This window comes from Scyliorhinus torazame, chromosome 2, assembly GCF_047496885.1.
Source record: "Scyliorhinus torazame isolate Kashiwa2021f chromosome 2, sScyTor2.1, whole genome shotgun sequence".
Classification (NCBI taxonomy): Eukaryota; Metazoa; Chordata; class Chondrichthyes; order Carcharhiniformes; family Scyliorhinidae; genus Scyliorhinus; species Scyliorhinus torazame.
Genome location: NC_092708.1, coordinates 14,148,118 through 14,170,098, shown reverse-complemented (window position 1 = coordinate 14,170,098; position 21,981 = coordinate 14,148,118). Strand labels below are relative to the sequence as shown.

Here is a 21,981-nt window from a genome sequence, read left to right as displayed (position 1 = left end):
TAGGTGGATTGGCCACGCTAAATTGCCCCTTCATTGGAAAGACAAATAATTGCGTACTCTAAATTTAAAAAAAAAGAATGAAAGAATATGAGAGGGGTAAAAGTGATGGGAGTTGTCTCCAGCCTCCAGATACCAGCACTGAAATGGTGGAATGGAATAATTCAAGGATTAAGGAGGCTTGCAGCAAAAGCTAAGTTGTTTAGTGGGATCATTTATTTTTAAACAGTTTGGGAATAACAGGATAGTTCATCAGAATTGCTTGAGTGCATTCAAGATCAGGCTTTTTGAGCTGTCTGTTTGAGGACCAATAAGAGGGTTGGCCATACCAGATTTAATCAATCAATGAACGACATTTTACATTCTAACAGTAAAGGAACATTTCTCTAACAGTGATCATAATGTGATCAAATTCAATGGAGAAAAGGAGAAACTTTACACCCTGTCCTTCACTGTCGCTGGGTCAAATCCCTGGAATCCCCTCCCTAACAGCACTATGGGTGTACCTACACCACATGGCCTGCAGCGGTTAAAGAAGGCAGCTCACCACCACCTTCTCAAGGGCAATTAGGGTTGGGCAAGAAATGCTGGCCTAGCCAGCGAAGTCCACTTCCCTTGAATTCATTAAAGAATAGCACGATTCTAGATTTTAGTCTTCTTCTTGGGCAGTCCCTCAGGGTCGTGGGTGACTCGCTTCCACTCCGGCTTGAGGTGGGTTCTGCGGTGGCCGGATAGTCCAATCCTGGATCCGCAGACTCTGCATTTGGGTGGGTGGGGTGGAAGATGCCAGTGCATGCCTTCTTTTAACATAGTGTGGATGTTGCACACCAACCACCACACGGTCCCAGCGGAACGAGGTCTTGGGCCCAGTGGCAGGGAAATCCAAGATGAATGGAGACCAGGGGACTAACACACATTCATCGTCCATCAATCGTCTGCCTGCCTGTCAGTGACAGATATTTTAAATCAGGCTAGCTTTTAACAGGGTGAGAAAAAGAATGACAAAGTGGTCAAAACTGTTCTTGGGCAAAACTACAGATAAACATTGGGACTTATAATAATCATAATAATAATCTTTATTATTGTCACAAGTAGGCTTACATTAACGCTGCAATGAAGTTACTGTGAAAAGTCCCTAGTCGCCACATTCCGGCACATGTTCGGGTTCACAGAGGGAGAATTCAGAATGTTCAATTCACCCAACAGCACGTCTTTCGGGACTTGTGGGAGGAAACCGGAGCGCCCGGAGGAAACCCACGCAGACACGGGGAGAACGTGCAGACTCCACACAGACAGTGACCCAAGCCGGGAATCAAACCTGGGACCCTGGTGCTGTGAAGCAACTGTGCTGACCACTGCGCTTGTCAAAAACAATTTAGCTCAATACACTTAATGGGTAAGAGCTCAATTTATCAAATAACACAACCACCATCAGCAACGGAGGTGAGAGAAAACCAAAGAGCAAAGTGCAATGGAGTGAAGTCCCTGGGCGCTGGGATAGACAGAAAGAGCAGCAAAGATAAAAAATAAATAGGGGCTGCAAAAAAAACAAAAAACTACTTGGACCATAAGACAGAGGAGCAGAAGAAAGTCATTCGGCCCATCGGATCTGCTCCACCATTCAATGAGATCATGACTGATCCGATAAGATAATCCTCAATTCCACTTTCCCGCCTTATCCCCGTAACTCAGGATTCCCTCACTGACTAAATATCTGTCTATCGCAGCCTTGAACATACTTTTTATTTTTTAAAAAGGTATTTGAAATTTTTTATAACAGTAACAAAAACAATGACATCAACATGGTAAAATAAACATTCCCCCCCCCACCCAGCCCAATCTTCACACACCTCAACTATACAACAACAATCCCCCCCCCCGCCCCCCCCCCGCGCTTTGGAATACTGCATCTGCTGACATTTTTCATTTTCCCCAAGAAAGTCGACGAACGGCTGCCACCTTCGGGAGAATACTAACATTGACCCTCTTAAGGCAAACTATATTTTCTCGAGACTGAGAAACCCAGCCATGTCACTAACCCAGGTCTCCACACTCGGGGGCTTTGAGTCCCTCCACATTAACAAGATCCGTCTCCGGGCTACCAGGGAGGCAAAGGCCAAGACGTCGGCCTCTTTCGCCCCCTGAACTCCCGGCTCTTCCGACACTCCAAAGATCGCTACCTCCGGTCTCGGCACCACCCGTGTTTTTAGCACCGTGGACATTGCCTCAGCAAAACCCTGCCAAAACCCTCGAAAAGCTTCGGGCATGCCCAAAATATGTGGACATGATTTGCTGGGCTTCCCGCACACCTATCCTCAACCCCGAAGAACTTACTCATCCTCGCTGCTGTCATGTGTGCCCGGTGGACTACCTTACATTGTATCAGGCTAAGCCTGGCGCACGATGAGGCGGTATTAACCCTGCTTCGGGCATCTGCCCATAGACCCGCCTCTATCTCTCCTCCTAGCTCGTCCTCTCACTTGCCCTTAAGCTCCTCCACCGGGGTTTCCTCCACCTCCGAAAGCTCCTGGTAAATATCCGATACCTTCCCCTCTCCCACCCAGGTACTGGAAACTACTCTATCCTGTATCCCCCGTGGCGGCAGCAGCGGAAAGGCCGGCACCTGTTTTCTCAGGAAGTCTCGCACCTGCAAATACCTAAAACCATTCCTTGCTGGCAATTTAAATTTATCCTCCAAAGCTTTCAAGCTGGGAAAGCTCCCATCTATAAATAGATCCCCCATCCTTCTAATTCCTGCCCTCTGCCAACTCCGGAACCCGCCATCTAGCCTACCCGGTACAAACCTATGGTTGTTATAAATCGGTGTCCAAATCGATGCTCCCTCCACTCTCTTATATCTCCTCCACTACCCCCAGATCCTCAGAGCCGCCACTACCACCGGACTTGTGGAGTATCGGGCCGGCGAGAACGGCAGAGGTGCCGTTACCAATGCTCCCAGACTGGTGTCGTTACATGACGCCCCCTCCACCCGCTCCCATGCCGACCCCTCCCCCACTACCCACTTCCTGATCATGGCTATATTAGCCGCCCAGTAGTAATTGCAGATGCTCGGCAGCGCCAACCCACTCTCTCCCTGACTGCATTCCAGCAACACTTTCTTCACTCACGGGGTTTTACTCGCCCACACAAAGCCCAAGATAATCTTATTCACCCGCTTGAAAAAGACCTCAGGGTGCAGATGGGGAGGCACTGAAAGACAAACAGAAATCTGGGGAGGACCGTCATTTTCACGGTCTGTACCCTGCCCGCCAGTGAGAGCGGGAGCATGTCCCATCTCTTAAAGTCCCCTTCCATTTGTTCTACCAATCGGGATAGGTTTAACTTGTGTAGTGCCTCCCATTTCCAGCCATCTGGATTCCTAGATATCGAAAGCTCTTCCCTACCATTCTAAGCGGCAGTTCTCCCAGTCTCCTTTCCTGCCCTCTTGCCTGGATCGTGAATGTCTCGCTTTCCCCCCATGTTCAATTTAGACCCCCAAAAATTGCCAAATTCCCCCAAGATTCACATTACTTCCCCCATCCCCTCCAACGGGTCCGAAATGTACAAGAGCAGGCCATCTGCGTAGAGCGAGACCCAGTGCTCCACCCCCCCCCCCTCCCAAACCGATCTCAGCCGGTTCGTACGGACACTCGCTACTGGTGCCTGATAGAGCAACCGCCCCCAGTCAATAAAGCCCTCACCAAACCCAAACCTTCCCAGCGCCTCCCACAGGTAATTCCACTCCACCCGATCAAAAGCCTTCTTCGTATCCATTGCTACCACCACCTCCACCTCATCTCTTTCTGAGGGCATCATAATAACATTTAGAAGCTTTCGAACATTGGCCTGGAGTTGCCTGCCCTTTACAAATCCAGTCTGGTCTTCCCCTATCACCCCCGGGACACAGTCCTCTATCCTTGTGGCCAGTATCTTAGCCAGCAGTTTGGCATCCGCATTTAGTAGAGAAATCGGCCTGTATGACCCGCATTGCTCCGGATCCTTCTCCCCTTTCAAGATCAATGAAATCGAGGCCTGCGACATTGTTGGGGGGGGAGGACTCCCTTCTCTCTTGCTTTGTTAAATGTCCTCACTGATGTGTTATGTACTCTGGGATAACACAGGCTACAACTGGATGCAGCTTTAACCAAAAGACACTCCAGACCTTGAAGTTAGTTCAATCTGATTATTATTGAACCAGTAGCACAGTTAGCACATGATGTGGAGATGCCAGCGTTGGACTGGGGTGAGCACAGCGAACCCAAGCAGACTACCAATGAACCGGAACAGCAGACCGAGAGATCTGCGGTGCGGCAACCGAAGAGGAAAGAGTCGAATTGGACCCCTCCGGAAGGCCGCTGTCTTAGACTCGACATGTATGCTCAAGCCGTCAGGAGTCGCATCAATGCCAGATTCATCAGTCGCATTCACAAGACAACCCCGAACGTCACCCAAGCACAACGCAATGCCATCCGCGCTCTCAAGACCAACCACAGCATCGTCATCAAACCAGCAGACAAAGGGGGGGCCACTGTCGTACTGAACAGAACGGACTACTGCAAAGAAGTATACCGACAACTGAACAACCAAGAACACTACAGACAGTTACCCGCAGATCCGACCAAGGAACACATCCGCCAACTTAACAGACTGATCAAGACCTTGGATCCAGATCTTCAGAGCACCCTACGTGCTCTCATCCCACGTACTCCCCGCATTGGAGATCTCTACTGCCTCCCAAAAATACATAAGGCCAACACACCAGGCCGCCCAATCGTTTCAGGCAATGGGACCCTGTGTGAGAACCTCTCTGGCTACATCGAGGGCATCTTGAAACCCATCGTACAAGGTACACCCAGCTTCTGTCGCGACACGACGGACTTCCTACAGAAACTCAGCACCCATGGACCAGTTGAACCAGGAACATTCCTCGCCACAATGGACGTCTCAGCACTCTACACCAGCATCCCCCATGACGACGGCATTGCTGCAACAGCCTCAGTACTCAACACCGACAACTGCCAATATCCAGACGCAATTCTGCAACTCATCCGCTTCATTCTGGATCACAACGTCTTCACCTTCGACAACAAGTTCTTCATCCAGACGCACGGAACAGCCATGGGGACCAAATTCGCACCCCAATACGCCAACATCTTCATGCACAAGTTTAAACAGGACCTACTCACCGCACAGGACCTTCAACCGATGTTATACACCAGATACATCGATGACATTTTTTTCCTTTGGACCCACGGCGAAGAATCACTGAAACGACTACACGATGACATTAATAAGTTCCATCCAACCATCAGACTCACCATGGACTACTCTCCAAAATCAGTTGCATTCTTGGACACACTCGTCTCCATCAAGGACGGTCACCTCAGCACTTCGCTTTACCGCAAACCCACGGATAACCTCATGATGCTCCACTTCTCCAGCTTCCACCCTAAACACATTAAAGAAGCCATCCCCTATGGACAAGCGCTCCGTATACACAGGATCTGCTCAGACGAGGAGGAGCGTAACAGACATCTACAGACGTTGAAAGATGCCCTCGTACGAACGGGATATGGCACTCGACTCATCGATCGACAGTTCCAACGCGCCACAGCGAAAAACCGAACCGACCTCCTCAGAAGACAAACATGGGACACAACCGACAGAATACCCTTCGTCGTCCAGTACTTCCCCGGAGCGGAGAAACTACGTCATCTTCTTCACAGCCTTCAACACGTCATTGATGACGATGAACATCTTGCCAAGGTCATCCCCACACCCCCACCACTTGCCTTCAAACAACCGCGCAACCTCAAACGAACCATTGTTTGCAGCAAACTACCCAGTCTTCAGAACAGTGACCACGACACCACACAACCCTGTCATGGCAATCTCTGCAAGACGTGCCAGATCATCGACATGGATACCACTATTACACGTGAGAACACCACCCACCAGGTACGCGGTACATACTCGTGCGACTCAGCCGACGTTGTCTACCTCATACGCTGCAGGAAAGGATGTCCCGAAGCGTGGTACATTGGCGAGACCATGCAGACGCTGCGACAACGAATGAACGGACATCGCGCAACAATCACCAGGCAGGAATGTTCCCTTCCAGTCGGGGAACACTTCAGCAGTCAAGGGCATTCAGCCTCTGATCTCCGGGTAAGCGTTCTCCAAGGCGGCCTTCAGGACCCGCGACAACGCAGAATCGCCGAGCAGAAACTTATAGCCAAGTTCCGCACACATGAGTGCGGCCTCAACCGGGACCTGGGATTCATGTCACATGACATTCATCCCCCACCATCTGGCCTGCGAAATCCTACCAACTGTCCTGGCTTGAGACAATTCACACCTCTTTAACCTGGGGTTACCCCATCTCAGGATCTGTAAAGGTTTAATCACCTGCTAATGCTCGCATTCCAAGCATTGTTTGGCATCTTTGAATTTGTCTATATATGTGTTTCTGGAACAGACCTCTTCATTCACCTGAGGAAGGAGCAGCGCTCCGAAAGCTAGTGACATCGAAACAAACCTGTTGGACTTTAACCTGGTGTTGTAAGACTTCGTACAGTTAGCACAGTTCTCTGTGAGTTCGACTCTCTGCTAACCTAAGTGTGATTACTCTGTCTGATTGAACCAGACTAGTTCTTAGCCACGTGCTGGAGGCGAGATACTGTACATACACCCTGACTCACTCTGTAGATGTTCATCAATAGAAAGAGCCAGAGTGTGAGTGCCTCATGCCTTTCATAGTGAGATACCACCACCGAGCGTCCTGCCTGCTGATTGGTTATGTCCTGTTCTCTGTGTTCATTAGCTGCCTGTCTGTATATCATTATCTGCATGTTTGCATATCATGACACTCACCAGCAGTGGGCTCAATATCTCTGAAAATTCTTATCGAATCCACCGGGTAGCAGTCAGGCCCCGGGACCTTGCCCGACTACATGCCCTCCAGTCTCTTGATTATTTCCTCAATCTCAATTGGGGCTCCCAGCCTCCTCCACCCTCGGGAACCTGAACTGATCCAGAAATTGCCTCATCCCCTCCACCCCAGCCGTGGGTTCCGACTCATATAATTTACTATAAAAGTCCTTAAACACCTCATTCACCCCCGCTGGGTCCAGGACAGTATTACCGTCTCTACTCTTTACTTTACCTATCTCCCTGGCCGCCTCTCTTTTCCTGAGCTGGTGTGCGAACATTCTGCTTGCCTTTTCTCCGTACTCATAGATCGCCCCCCTTGCCTTCCTCAACTGTTCCACTGCTTTCCCTGTGGTCAACAGCCCAAACTCCACCTGTAACCTCCGCCGCTCCCTCAGTAGCCCCACGTCCGGGGCCTCAGAGTAGCTCCTGTCCACCTGGATTATCTTCTCCACTAATCTATCCCTCTCAGCCCGTTCCACCGTTTCTCTGTGGGCCCGTATCGAGATTAATTCCCCTCTGACTACTGCCTTCAAATTTTGCCAGACTGTCGCCGCAGAGACCTCCCCCGTATCATTTGATTCCAGGTAGTTCTGGATGGACTTGTTAACCCGCCCACAGATCACTTTGTCCACTAGCAATCCCACATCCAGTCTCCACAGCGGGCGTTGCCCCGCTCTCCACACTAACCCGTAGATCCTCCCAGTGCAGGGCATGATCCGACACTGCAATTGCCAAGTACTCAGTATCAACCAGCTTTGGTATTAGCACCCTGCTCAGAAAAAAAAGTCGATGCGAGAGTATACCTTGTGGACATGTGAAAAAAAGGAAAACTCCTTCGTCCTCGGCTGTGCAAACCTCCATGGGTCTACTCTGTCCATAAAACCCTTCAATTCGGGCAGCACAGTAGCATTGTGGATAGCACAATTGCTTCACAGCTCCAGGGTCCCAGGTTCGATTCCGGCTTGGGTCACTATCTGTGCGGAATCTGCACATCCTCCCAGTGTGTGCGTGGGTTTCCTCCGGGTGTTCCGGTTTCCTCCCACAGTCCAAAGATGTGCAGGTTAGGTGGATTGGCTGTGATAAATTGCCCTTAGTGTTGGGTGGGGTTACTGGGTAATGGGGATAGGGTGGAGATGCACCTTGGGTAGGGTGCTCTTTCCAAGAGCCGGTGCAGATTCAATGGGCCGAATGGCTTCCTTCTGCACTGTAAATTCTATGATGAATTCCTCGGCCGCAGCCGGCCTCCTCCCTGTCCTGGATTTTGACCGGTCCAATTCCGGATCAATGACTGTGTTGAAGTCCCCTCCCATGATCAGGCTATGTGACTCTAAGTCTGGGATTTTACCTAACACCCGCCTCATAAATTCCACGTCGTCCCAATTCGGAGCATATATGTTCACGAGTACCACTCGCACCCCCTCCAGCTTCCCATTCATCATTATGTACCTATCCCCCTTGTCTGACACGATTCTCCCCGCCTCGAATGCCACTCGTTTATTGATCAAGATCGCTATCCCCCTGGTCTTTGAGTCCAGTCCTGAGTGGAACACTTGGCTAACCCACCCCTTCCTCAATCTCGTCTGGTCTGTAACCTTTAGGTGTGTCTCTTGTAGCATTGCCATGTCCGCCTTCAGTTCCCTCAAATGCGCGAACAAGCGAGCCCTGTGGAGCGGCCCATTTAGTCCTCTCATGTTCCACGTGATTAGCCTGGACGGGGGGCTTCCAGCCTCTCCCCCCATCCACCCCCCACCCAACTAGCCATCACCCTTTTTAGGCCAGCCTCGATCTCGCTTGCTCGAGTCCCCACCCCCACTCGGGCAGTCGCCGTTCCCAACTTTCCATTTGTCCCCTAGCAACAGTTCCTCCCCTGTCAGCAAAGCAGCCCCCCCCCCCCCCCCCCGCTAGCAACAACACTAAAAACCCAATCCTCCAAGTCAAGCTTAACACCTGTCCACCCCCACCTGTCCACCCCCACTGCGCTTCCGGGAGTCAGCTGACCCATGCTGACACGATAGCTCCCGCCCCTGGCACCAAGCAGTCTGTCTCCCTATTGTACTCTCCTCTTCCCCCCCCCCACATGAATAAACATTTTAAAAGCAACACATTCCCCAGTAAACAAACAACAGAAAAAAAGTGAAGAAACAATCACTTTAGAAAAATAGTCACCCAAAAAGCAGAACTAAATTCAAAGCCCATCCCCCCTCTAACAAGGTCCCTGCATGACAGATCAACCTTTAAACATCCAAACAGCCCATTATTTCACATAGAACTACTTAAATTTTTACAATCCAGCACCGCAAATCGCTGCCACAGTACTTCTCCAAAGCTTAAGTGTCTTTTAATTCGTCTCCAGCTTAATTTCTTTAATAAAGGTCCATACCTCATCTGGCGTTTCAAAGTAGAAGTCCCGTTCCTCATGCGTGACCCACAGGCGGGCTGGGTACAGCATCCCAAACTTCACCCACTTCTTAATGAGGGTCGTTTTTGCCCGATTGAACCCAGCCAAATCATCTCCAGGCCCTGATAAATGCGCAACTCACAGTTCTCCCACTTGCTGCTCCGTTCTTTCTTGGTCCACCACAAAACGTGTTCCTTGTCCATGAAACAGTGAAAATGTACCACCATGGCCCTCGGTGGCCCGTTCGCTCTGGGCTTCCTTGCGAGGGCTCTGTGCGCTCTGTCCAATTCCAGGGGCCGAGGGAACGCCACAGCCCCCATCAACTTCTCCAGCATGTCCGTCACATAGGCCCTCGCATCCGATCCCTCACTGCCTTCAGGGAGGCCAACAATTCTGAGATTCTGCCTCCTGGACCTATTCTCCAGGTCCTCCAGCTTCTCCTGCATTCTTTTCTGGCGGTCGTTCGTCATCCCCACCTTGCTTTCCAGCACGATTATATACTCCTCGTGCTCGGCCAACTTGTTCGACCTCCTGGATCACTCTCCCGTGGGTTTCCTGATTATGAACCACTTGATCAATCGAAGCCTTAATCGGGTCCAGTGTGTCCTTCTTCAGCTTGGCGAAGCAATCTTCGAAAAACTTCACCAGCTGCTCCATCGACCACTGTGCCGTCTCCCCATGCCTTTGCCCACTGACATGCTGTCCCATGTTACCAGCTCTGCTTGCGTCTCCCTTATAGGACTTTGTCGTCTCACACGTCCACTTCTGGTCCAATTCTCCATACACTGGAGGGGGATTTCTCCTTACAATCTCACTCTTCACTGTTTTATCCCATAAAATCCAAAAAAAAAACGGGGGAAAAAGGTCCAAAAGTCCGTTACAGGCGGGAGCTACCAAATGTGCGACCTACCCCTCCATGGCCGCCACCGGAAGTGTCAGCCTTGAACACATTTAACGACCCAGCCTCTACAGCTCTCTGCGGTAACTTCTGAGGGATATCAAGGCCAACAAAACAAGATTTTTCAATTATATTGGAAGAAAAAGGTTAGTGAAGGATAATATGGGTCCTTCAAATGCAGGTAATATTGCAAATGAAAAAAGTGACAGACTTACTGTACAATCACTTCATATCAGTGTTCACAAAAGAAAAGAGGATAGTAAACCTGACATTCCAGCGAAACTAATAACAAATTAGAATTGGAACTCACTAAAATTAATATGAGCCAGGAAATAGCATTAGAAAAATAATGATACTAAAGACTGACAAATCACCAAGATCTGACAGTTTCCACCCCAAACGTTTAAAGAAACTAGGCGAGAAAATTACAATCGTGCAAACATAGAACATAGAACATAGAACAATACAGCGCAGTACAGGCCCTTCGGCCCACGATGTTGCACCGAAACAAAAAGCCATCTAACCTACACTATGCCATTATCATCCATATGTTTATCCAATAAACTTTTAAATGCCCTCAATGTTGGCGAGTTCACTACTGTAGCAGGTAGGGCATTCCACGGCCTCACTACTCTTTGCGTAAAGAACCTACCTCTGACCTCTGTCCTATATCTATTACCCCTCAGTTTAAAGTTATGTCCCCTCGTGCCAGCCATATCCATCCGCGGGAGAAGGCTCTCACTGTCCACCCTATCCAACCCCCTGATCATTTTGTATGCCTCTATTAAGTCTCCTCTTAACCTTCTTCTCTCCAACGAAAACAACCTCAAGTCCGTCAGCCTTTCCTCATAAGATTTTCCCTCCATACCAGGCAACATCCTGGTAAATCTCCTCTGCACCCGCTCCAAAGCCTCCACGTCCTTCCTATAATGCGGTGACCAGAACTGTACGCAATACTCCAAATGCGGCCGGACCAGAGTTCTGTACAGCTGCAACATGACCTCCCGACTCCGGAACTCAATCCCTCTACCAATAAAGGCCAACACTCCATAGGCCTTCTTCACAACCCTATCAACCTGGGTGGCAACTTTCAGGGATCTATGTACATGGACACCTAGATCCCTCTGCTCAGCCACACTTTCAAGAACTTTACCATTAGCCAAATATTCCGCATTCCTGTTATTCCTTCCAAAGTGAATCACCTCACACTTCTCTACATTAAACTCCATTTGCCACCTCTCAGCCCAGCTCTGCAGCTTATCTATATCCCTCTGTAACCTGCTACATCCTTCCACACTATCGACAACACCACCGACTTCAGTATCATCTGCAAATTTACTCACCCAACCTTCTGTGCCTTCCTCTAGGTCATTGATAAAAATGACAAACAGCAACGGCCCCAGAACAGATCCTTGTGGTACTCCACTTGTGACTGTACTCCATTCTGAACATTTCCCATCAACCACCACCCTCTGTCTTCTTTCAGCTAGCCAATTTCTGATCCACATCTCTAAATCACCCTTAATCCCCAGCCTCCGTATTTTTTGCAATAGCCTACCTTGGGGAACCTTATCAAACGCTTTGCTGAAATCCATATACACCACATCAACTGCTCTACCCTCGTCTACCTGTTCAGTCACCTTCTCAAAGAACTCAATAAGGTTTGTGAGGCATGACCTACCCTTCACAAAGCCATGCTGACTATCCCTGATCATATCATTCCTATCTAGATGATTATAAATCTTGTCCCTTATAATCCCCTCCAAGACTTTACCCACTACAGACGTGAGGCTCACCGGTCTATAGTTGCCGGGGTTGTCTCTGCTCCCCTTTTTGAACAAAGGGACCACATTTGCTGTCCTCCAGTCCTCTGGCACTATTCCTGTAGCCAATGATGACATAAAAATCAAAGCCAAAGGTCCAGCAATCTCTTCCCTGGCCTCCCATAGAATCCTAGGATAAATCCCATCAGGTCCCGGGGACTTATCTATTTTCAGCCTGTCCAGAATTGCCAACACCTCTTCCCTACGTACCTCAATGCCATCTATTCTATTAGCCTGGGTCTCAGCATTCTCCTCCACAACATTATCTTTTTCCTGAGTGAATACTGACGAAAAATATTCATTTAGTATCTCGCCTATCTCTTCAGACTCCACACACAATTTCCCATCCCTGTCCTTGACTGGTCCTACTCTTTCCCTAGTCATTCGCTTATTCCTGACATACCTATAGAAAGCTTTTGGGTTTTCCTTGATCCTTCCTGCCAAATACTTCTCATGTCCCCTCCTTGCTCGTCTTAGCTCTCTCTTTAGATCCTTCCTCGCTACCTTGTAACTATCCATCGCCCCAACCGAAACTTCACACTTCATCTTCACATAGGCCTCCTTCTTCCTCTTAACAAGAGATTCCACTTCCCTGGTAAACCACGGTTCCCTCGCTCGACGCCTTCCTCCCTGTCTGACCGGTACATACTTATCAAGAACACGCAGTAGCTGATCCTTGAACAAGCCCCACTTATCCAGTGTGCCCAACACTTGCAGCCTACTTCTCCACCTTATCCCCCCCAAGTCACGTCTAATGGCATCATAATTGCCCTTCCCCCAGCTATAACTCTTGCCCTGCGGTGTATACTTATCCCTTTCCATCATTAACGTAAACGTCACCGAATTGTGGTCACTGTCCCCAAAGTGCTCTCCTACCTCCAAATCCAACACCTGGCCTGGTTCATTACCCAAAACCAAATCCAACGTGGCCTCGCCTCTTGTTGGCCTGTCAACATATTGTTTCAGGAAACCCTCCTGCACACACTGTACAAAAAACGACCCATCTATTGTACTCGAACTGTATCTTTTCCAGTCAATATTTGGAAAGTTAAAGTCTCCCATAATAACTACCCTGTTACTTTCGCTCATATCCAGAATCATCTTCGCCATCCTTTCCTCTACATCCCTAGAACTATTAGGAGGCCTATAAAAAACTCCCAACAGGGTGACCTCTCCTTTCCTGTTTCTAACTTCAGCCAATACTACCTCGGAAGAAGAGTCCCCATCTAGCATCCTCTCCGCCACCGTAATACTGCTCTTGACTAGCAGCGCCACACCTCCCCCTCTTTTGCCTCCTTCTCTGAGCTTACTAAAACACCTAAACCCCGGAACCTGCAACATCCATTCCTGTCCCTGCTCTATCCATGTCTCCGAAATGGCCACAACATCGAAGTCCCAGGTACCAACCCACGCTGCCAGTTCCCCTACCTTGTTTCGTATACTCCTGGCATTGAAGTAGACACACTTCAAACCACCTACCTGAACGCTGGCCCCCTCCTGCGACGTCAAATCTGTGCTCCTGACCTCTATACTCTCATTCTCCCTTACCCTAAAACTACAATCCAGGTTCCCATGCCCCTGCTGCATTAGTTTAAACCCCCCCAAAGAGCACTAACAAATCTCCCCCCCAGGATATTTGTGCCCCTCAGGTTCAGATGTAGACCATCCTGTCTGTAGAGGTCCCACCTTCCCCAGAAAGAGCCCCAGTTATCCAAAAATCTGACACCCTCCCGCCTGCACCATCCCTGTAGCCACGTGTTTAAATGCTCTCTCTCCCTATTCCTCATCTCACTATCACGTGGCACGGGCAACAACCCAGAGATAACAACTCTGTTTGTTCTAGTTCTGAGCTTCCATCCTAGCTCCCTGAAAGCCTGCCTGACATCCTTGTCCCCTTTCCTACCTATGTCGTTGGTGCCAATGTGGACCACGACTTGGGGCTGCTCCCCCTCCCCCCTAAGGACCCGGAAAACACGATCCGAGACATCACGTACCCTTGCACCTGGGAGGCAACATACCAAACGTGAGTCTCTCACGCTCCCACAAAATCTCCTATCTGTGCCCCTGACTATAGAGTCCCCAATTACTAATGCTCTGCTCCTCTCCCCCCTTCCCTTCTGAGCAACAGGGACAGACTCCGTGCCAGAGGCCCGTACCCCATGGCTTACCCCTGGTAAGTCGTCCCCCCCACAAGTATCCAAAGCGGTATACTTGTTTCTCAGGGGAACGACCGCAGGGGATCCCTGCACTGACTGTTTTTTCCCAGTCCCTCTTACAGTTACCCACCTATCTCCAATCTTTGGTGTAACTAATTCCCTGAAGCTGCTATCTATGACCCCTTCTGCCTCCCGAATGATCCGAAGTTCTTCCAACTCCAGCTCCAGTTCCCTAACTCGGTCTTGGAGGAGCTGGAGATGGCAGCACTTCCTGCAGGTAAAATCAGCAGGGACACTAACTGCATCCCTCACCTCAAACATCCTGCAGGAGGAACATTGTACTCCCTTCCCTGCCATTCCTCTAACTTTCTACCAAGATCTGGCTAACAACTAAATTAAATTTTTATAAAAAATAATAATAATAATAATAATAATAATAATAAAAAGCTCGCTCAATTCAGGAATGTCCTCTTTAGATTGGAAAATTGTGATAGAACAAACCAGGAAATTATAGACCTGACATTCTGACACCTGTTCTGGGCACATTAATGGAATCTATAATTAAGAACACAGCGCAAAATTTAAGTTGATTAAAGAGAGCCAACAAGAATATGTAAAACATGTCAAATGAATTAAATTTTATTTTGAGGAAGTAACTGCAAAAGTAGGCAGGAATATCTATGGATGCATAGTGGTTAGCACTGTTGCTTCACAGCGCAAGGGTCACTGCAATGAAGTTACTGTGAAAATCCCCGAGTTGCCACACTCCGGCGCCTGTTCGGGTACACAGAGGGAGAATTCAGAATGTCCAATTCACCTAACGGCACGTCTTTCTGGACTTGGGGGAGGAAACCGGAGCACCCGGAGGAAACCCACACAGACACTGGGAGAGCGTGCAGACTCCGCACAGGCAGTGACCCAAGCTGGGAATCAAACCTGGGACCCTGGCGCTGTGAAGCAACAGTGCTAACCACTGTGCTACCGTGCCACCCAAAGAGGAGTTCCAGAGAGGAGCCAGGGTCAGGAAAAGGTTCCACTTCAGGTGGAGTAGTAAAAGAGGCTCCAAACAGAAAAGGGCTGCGGGGAGTAGACTAAGTGAGAAAGGCAGCCAAAGATTGGTGGTTCTGTGCTGTAGGCCTTTGTGGTCCAGGTACTTCTTTGGAGCAGTAGTATGCTTCAGTTGGGATTTGGGTGTATACTCGGGAATCCAGGGGAACAGAATCTTGGGAGACGAGGTTGAAACCTCGTGTACCACCATTGATGGCATCAGAGTCTGGTGTTTGAAGAGTCTTGGAAGATCCAAGAAGGCAGTGGTATATTTGTGACTCTCTGCTGCGAGCCACTGGGGAAATGGTACCCCTTTGCAACAGTAGGTGGCTGCTTGGAGCTGCAGAACTGAGGTTTGCGAGTTGGTGCTTGAGTGCAGGCACAGGAATCCAGCGGAATCTTGCGAGGTGGGCCATTGTTGATGCCATCTGAAATGGAGCGACTTTGAGGGAATTCAAGGATTCAGGGCATGGTTTAACAGCTCTGTCGCACCCGACAGATTAGCGACGCTCAATATGCCTGGCGAGATTTAATTAATTCTCGTGAGATGTTGTGATCTGGATCTCGCCCTCAATAGAGGTCATCCAGATCTGCATATTTAATAGATCATTTAAATATTTGTTTGTGGGGTGCACCCGGCGCCAGAGACCTAACGGCCGCATCTGGGAGACCTTGCAAGGGTGGCACTTAGTACTGGTTTCCACAAGCTGGGCGTAATGGCACCTGGGGTGCAGGGAGGTCTCCCAGGCTATTAGAGACTCCTGGGTAGCTGGGGACAGGGAAAGGTGCCTCCCAAGCACTCTTGCTGCCACCTGGGCATCACCAGTGCCATCCAGGCAATGTCACCTTAGCACTGCCAGGGTTCAGGCCCGGGAGGGGTTGGGGGAAAGAGATGGAGACCAGGACAGCCTTCCAAAATGGCATCCCGATCCGCGAGGATCCTTCAGCTTCAGTTCGCTAGCAGAAAATTACACTTTAGCGCAGCTTAAATTACACTTAGCAGAGAGAAACCCTCCACGGCCAAAAGAAATGACAAGATGGCGTTGAATAGCTGAACCCGCCCAAGACAGGCCCAAGATTTTTTTCCTGGTTGAATTGCGCCCGAGGTCTCCGAAGGTGAAGACTGGAATCCCTCGTGGCTGAGAGAGAGGTGTCTCAGTGTTACTGATGTCTTTGTGTGCTGTTGAGAAATCCATGGACTCTGTCTTGGTTGTCTCTGCCATTGTGCGCTGTTTTGGACCACAGTTGGCTCATTAATTTACAGGTACCTCGTACGGATCCTAATTTCCAAGTATCTCATACCTACCCTGAATGTTAGAGCACGTATAGCAATTGTAACATTTTCTGACTATTAACGTTTGTTTTTGTTTGCTCAAAACCTATGGAATCTTGTGCTTCAGTGCCTGAGCAAATGTCGTAAATCTCAAACTTTGTCTACTTCAAACAAAACATTAATCTATAATAATAATCGCTTATTGTCACAAGTAGGCTTCAATGAAGTTACTGTGAAAAGCCCCTCGTCGCCACATTCCGGCGCCTGTTCGGGGAGGCCGGTACGGGAATTGAACCCGCGCTGCTGGCCTTGTTCTGCCTTACAAGCCAGCTGTTTAGCCCACCGTGCTAAACCAGCCCCATATTAATGATCCCTTCCTGAACCTTACAAAAACACTTGGGGTCTGGTCTAGGATCAGTTCAGTTTCTGTTTCACTGGTAACACCCAGGATGTTGATAAGTGGGGATTTTAGCAATGGTAATGCCATTGAATGTTAAGGGTGACAAATGTTGAATTCTTTACCAGTCAGTCTGGCCTCAATAAAACTCGAGATGGATTTGTAGGCATAATATTATTTATTTTTAACCAACTTGCAAGTCTGACTCGCTTCTCAGGGACACAGAACATAGAACCAGTCTCCTGGACCCCTTGGAAATGAATGAGGTCGGAGACAAAGGGATCTCTGCAAATACATTCAAATGGCATCAAGTTTCACATACAGATTCCCATAGGTCATCCTATACCCCTCCTGACCTGGCCATACATCCTAATTGGCTCACTTCTCATTCCTTAACCCTGGCCTCTTGTTACCCAGCATCCTTTTCTCCTCCTCAGCCAGACACCTCTCCCCCTTCCTTGCCATACTTTCTGAAATCCTTTGTGCTTTGTCTTTTGTGAACTCACTAGAATTAAACTGGCCTACATCTACATTACTGTAACTAATATTTAAACTAACTATTTTATATCACACTCGTCAAGGGGAGATGCATAGATTCTCATTTGTTGGAGACGGTCATTGCCGAGCACGCGTGTGGCGCAAATGTTACTTGCCACTTGTCAGCCCGAGTCTTAGCATTGCTGAGGTTTTGCTGAATATGTATGTGGATTGCTTCATTATCGGAATCGCCGCAAATCAACCCCACTTTTGATCTTATGAACGAATGCAGGAGGCCACTCAACCCCTCGAGTCTTCTCGGTCATATCTCTGTAAGATAATGACTGATTGAATTGCAACCTCAACCTCACATTCCCACCTACCCCCAATAACCTTTCACTACCTTATATTCCCTTGCTTATCAAGAATCTATCCAGCTCTGCCTTAAAAATATTCAAAGACTCTGCTTCCACTGCCTTTGTGGAAGAACGTTCCAGAAACTCACCACCCTCAAGAGAAAGATTTCTCCTCATCCCGGTCTTGCCTCACGGCGCCAGGGTCCCGGGTTCGATTCCCGGCTTGGGTCACTGTCTGTGCGGAGTCTGCACGCTCTCCCCGTGTCTGCGTGGGTTTCCTCCGGGTGCTCCGGTTTCCTCCCACAAGTCCCGAAAGACGTGCTTGTTGGGTAATTTGTGTCATAATATCCACTCATGTATATAATGAGATGCAGACAGGCAGTGATTGACACACAGGATGACCAGTAAGCACACAACACAGCACAGCCAATCACCAGACAGGACACTACCACTATAAAGCCAGAGGGCACTAGGTTTCCCGCTCTCTCCGGACCCAGCCACTGAGACAGTCAGAGTTCACGAGCTAGCAAGTGCAAGCACCATGCGGTAGCTAGTAAGTCTGGTCAGGCTACTACAAGGTCTCCAGTCAGTTCAGTATAGTGTCGACCCACAGCTGAATATGTATATCAGTTCTATCGTTGAATAAAACAGTGTTGGATCTTCTCCAGTGTTAGACGTCTGTTTCTAGCTTCCCTGCATCGAGTGCAGTCCACACTGAACCTACCTGCCTAACACATCATGGTACCAGAGTGATACTGATCTTGATGGACCTACCTCGAGTGAATCAGCATTGACCAGCAAGCAACCATCCAGCGAAATGGAAAGCATCAGCCTCCTCCGCAGCTCCGCATCTCCGGCAACCTCGGCGTCAATTGGAAAATTTTCAAGCAAAAGTTCCTCCCGTACATCGAGGCCTCCGACATCGAAGCAGCATCGGATGCCAGGAAGATCGCGCTATTTCTCTCCACCGCGGTGGACCACGCAATCCAAGTCTACAACTCCCTTACGTTTGCTGACGGCGAAGACAAAACAAAATTCAAAACAGTTTGACAGCCACTACGACATTGAGGTGAATGAGAGCTTTGAACGGTACGTTTTCCAGCAAAGGCTTCAGGGTAAGGATGAACCTTTTCAGTCCTTCGTGACCCATCTCCGCATCCGAGCACAGTCATGTAATTATGACTCGACGGCTGATTCCATGAACCGGGATCAGATCGTTTTAGGGGTCCACTCAGGCTCCCTTCGGCAGCAGCTCCGGAAAGTCAAACAGTTGACCCTCTGATAGCGACAGTGCGTTGTCTATGAGCATGCTAAGAATCGTTACTCCAACATCAGGGCGGCAGAAACTGCAAAACTGGCCTCCCACGAGGCGGAACGGGTGCAGGCGATTGTACAAATGCAGGGCCTGAGCATAGAGGAGAGTGGCCATTTCGCGTGCTTTTCCCGGGACCCTGTGCATGCGCGCCACGACCCAGTGGATGACGAGCCCGACAACCCGACTGCGCAGGTGCGTACGTCGACCGACTACACTGTGCATGCGCGATGGCGCACGGAACGCGCTGACGTCGGCGTCATGACGTGTCCGAATTGTGGCTCCGCCCATTTAAAGCGGCAATGTCCGGCAAAAGGACGCCGGTGTCTACAGTGTGGCAAGCTTGGCCACGCAGATCTGCTCCACCACTCAGCAGCCTGTGATCCCAGCTGCGTCGCAGAAGTGTCCGCTCAATACAACAAGGCATGCCAGACTCCGATCCCGACAGACCAACAGACCCTGATGCCTCAAGTCCCCATACCGGGTGGGCATCATAACTACACATGCGCTGCTTTCCATCACAACGGCGAAACGCCTCTCGATCCTCAGTGTGGATCCCGACGACGAGTGGTGGGCTGTCCTCACAGTTAACAAGGCTCGCATCCGATTTAAACTGGACACCGGTGCATCAGCGAACCTCATCTCAAAATCCGACCTCGACACCATCCGCGCCAGACCAAGCATTCCTCCATTGGCCTGCCAGCTCCTCGACTACAATGGCAATGCCATAGCTGCCAGTGGCTCCTGTCAACTGGGGGTATCCAACAAGGTGATCAAGGCAACACTGCGGTTTGAAATCGTCGGGCCTGACAGAGCGTCCCTGCTTGGTGCTCGAGCCTGCAAGCTCCTGAACCTGGTTCAGCGAGTCCACACCATGTCATCATCACCGGCGACGGCCTCGCCCGATGGAAACTTGCAAGCCGACACAGATGACATTATCACGCAGTACCACAGTGTATTCGATGGAATGGGCACACTCCCATACAGATATAAAATCCTGCTCAAGCCGAACGCCATCCCTGTAATTCATGCACCACGCCGGGTGCCGGCATCCCTCAAGGATCGTCTGAAGAAGCAATTACAGGACCTCCAAGACCAGGGCATCATATCGAAGATCACAGAGCCAACAAACTGGGTCAGCTCCATGGTCTGCGTAAAGAAGCCGTCAGGGGAGCTCCGCATTTGCATTGACCCTAAGGATCTAAACCGCAACATCATGCGGGAGCATTACCCGATACCAAAACATGAAGAGTTGACCAGTGAGATGGCTCATGCCAAATTCTTTACTAAGCTGGACGTCTTTAAAAGGTTTTTTGCAAATACAGCTGGACGCGTCCAGTCGCAAGCTGTGCACGTTCAACACACCGTTCGGTCACTACTGCTACAACCGGATACCTTTTGGGATCATATCTGCCTCCAAAGTATTTCACCGTATCATGGAGCAGATGATGGAGGGATCGAGGGGGTGCGAGTATATGTTGACGACGTAATTCTCTGGTCCACAACGCCCCAGTAACACTTCGCTCGCCTCAAGAAGGTATTCCAGAGAATTCATGAACATGGTCTCCAGCTCAACAGGGCCAAGTGCTCATTTGGTCAATCGGATATTAAGTTCCTGGGTGACCACATCTCGCAGCAGGGCGTGCAGCCAGATGCCGACAAGCCTCGGCGATCAACGCCATGAAGACCCCGGCGGACAAGAAGGCGGTCCTCCGCTTCCTCGGGATGGTCAGCTTCCTCGGGAAATTCATTCCCAATATGGCATCCCACACCACGGCCCTCCGTCATCTCGTCAAGAAGTCGACGGAATTCCAGTGGCTGCCCACGCATGAAGAGGATTGGCGTAAGCTGAAAGCAAAGCTCACCACAGCCCCGGTTGTAGCGTTCTTCGACCCAACCAAGGAAACCAAGATATCGACTGATGCAAGCCAGGACGGCATTGGGACGGTGCTCCTTCTGCGAGATGGCTCCTCGTCCTGGGTTCCAGTGGCGTATGCCTCCAGGGCCATGATGCCCACTGGGCAACGGTACACTCAGATTGAAAAGGAGTGTCTGGGCCTCCTGACAGGGATAGTCAAGTTTCACGACTACGTTTACGGCCTGCCAAAATTCACGGTAGAAACGGACCACAGGCCTCTAGTCCATATAATCCAGAAGGATTTAAATGACATGACACCTCGGTTACAGCGAATTCTTCTTAAGCTACGTCGCTACGACTTCGAACTTGTCTACACGCCAGGCAAAGAGCTGATCGTTGCAGATGCCCTATCCAGATCCATTACCACACCGTGTGAACAAAGTGACTTCATCTGCCACATAGAAGCGCAAGTGCAATTGTGTGCCACCAACCTTCCGGCCTCTGACGAACGGGTGGTCCAAATTCGTGAAGAGACGGCCAAGGATCCTCTGCTGCAGTGTGTGATGCAGCACCTTACCAATGGCTGGCAGAAGGGACAATATCCCCAGTTCTATAACGTAAAAGACGACCTGATGGTGGTGGAGGGAATCCTTCTGAAACTCGACAGGATCGTAATTCCTCAGAGCATGCGGGCTATGGTGCTGGGCCAACTCCATGAGGGTCACCTTGGGGTCGAGAAATGCCGAAGCAGAGCTCGGGAGGCGGTCTATTGGCCGGGCATCAGCCAGGACATTGCCGACACAGTAGGGGGCTGGTTTAGCACAGGGTTAAAGAGCTGGCTTTTAAAGCAGACCAAGGCAGGCCAGCAGCACGGTTCAATTCACGTACCAGCCTCCCCGAACAGGCGCCGGAATGTGGCGACTAGGGGCTTTTCACAGTAACTTCATTAGGGGTTGATTTAGCACACTGGGCTAAATCGCTGGCTTTTAAAGCAGACCAAGGCAGGCCAGCAGCACGGTTCAATTCCCGTACCAGCCTCCCTGAACAGGCGCCGGA

At 49.9% G+C, this 21,981-nt stretch overlaps 1 protein-coding gene across 2 annotated transcripts in view; it reads right to left on the bottom strand.

Moving 5' to 3' along the window:
* Positions 1-21,981, bottom strand: part of abcb6a (ATP binding cassette subfamily B member 6 (LAN blood group) a) — a 300,475-nt gene that overhangs the window by 170,187 nt on the left and 108,307 nt on the right. The gene's annotated exons all lie outside the window — the stretch shown is intronic.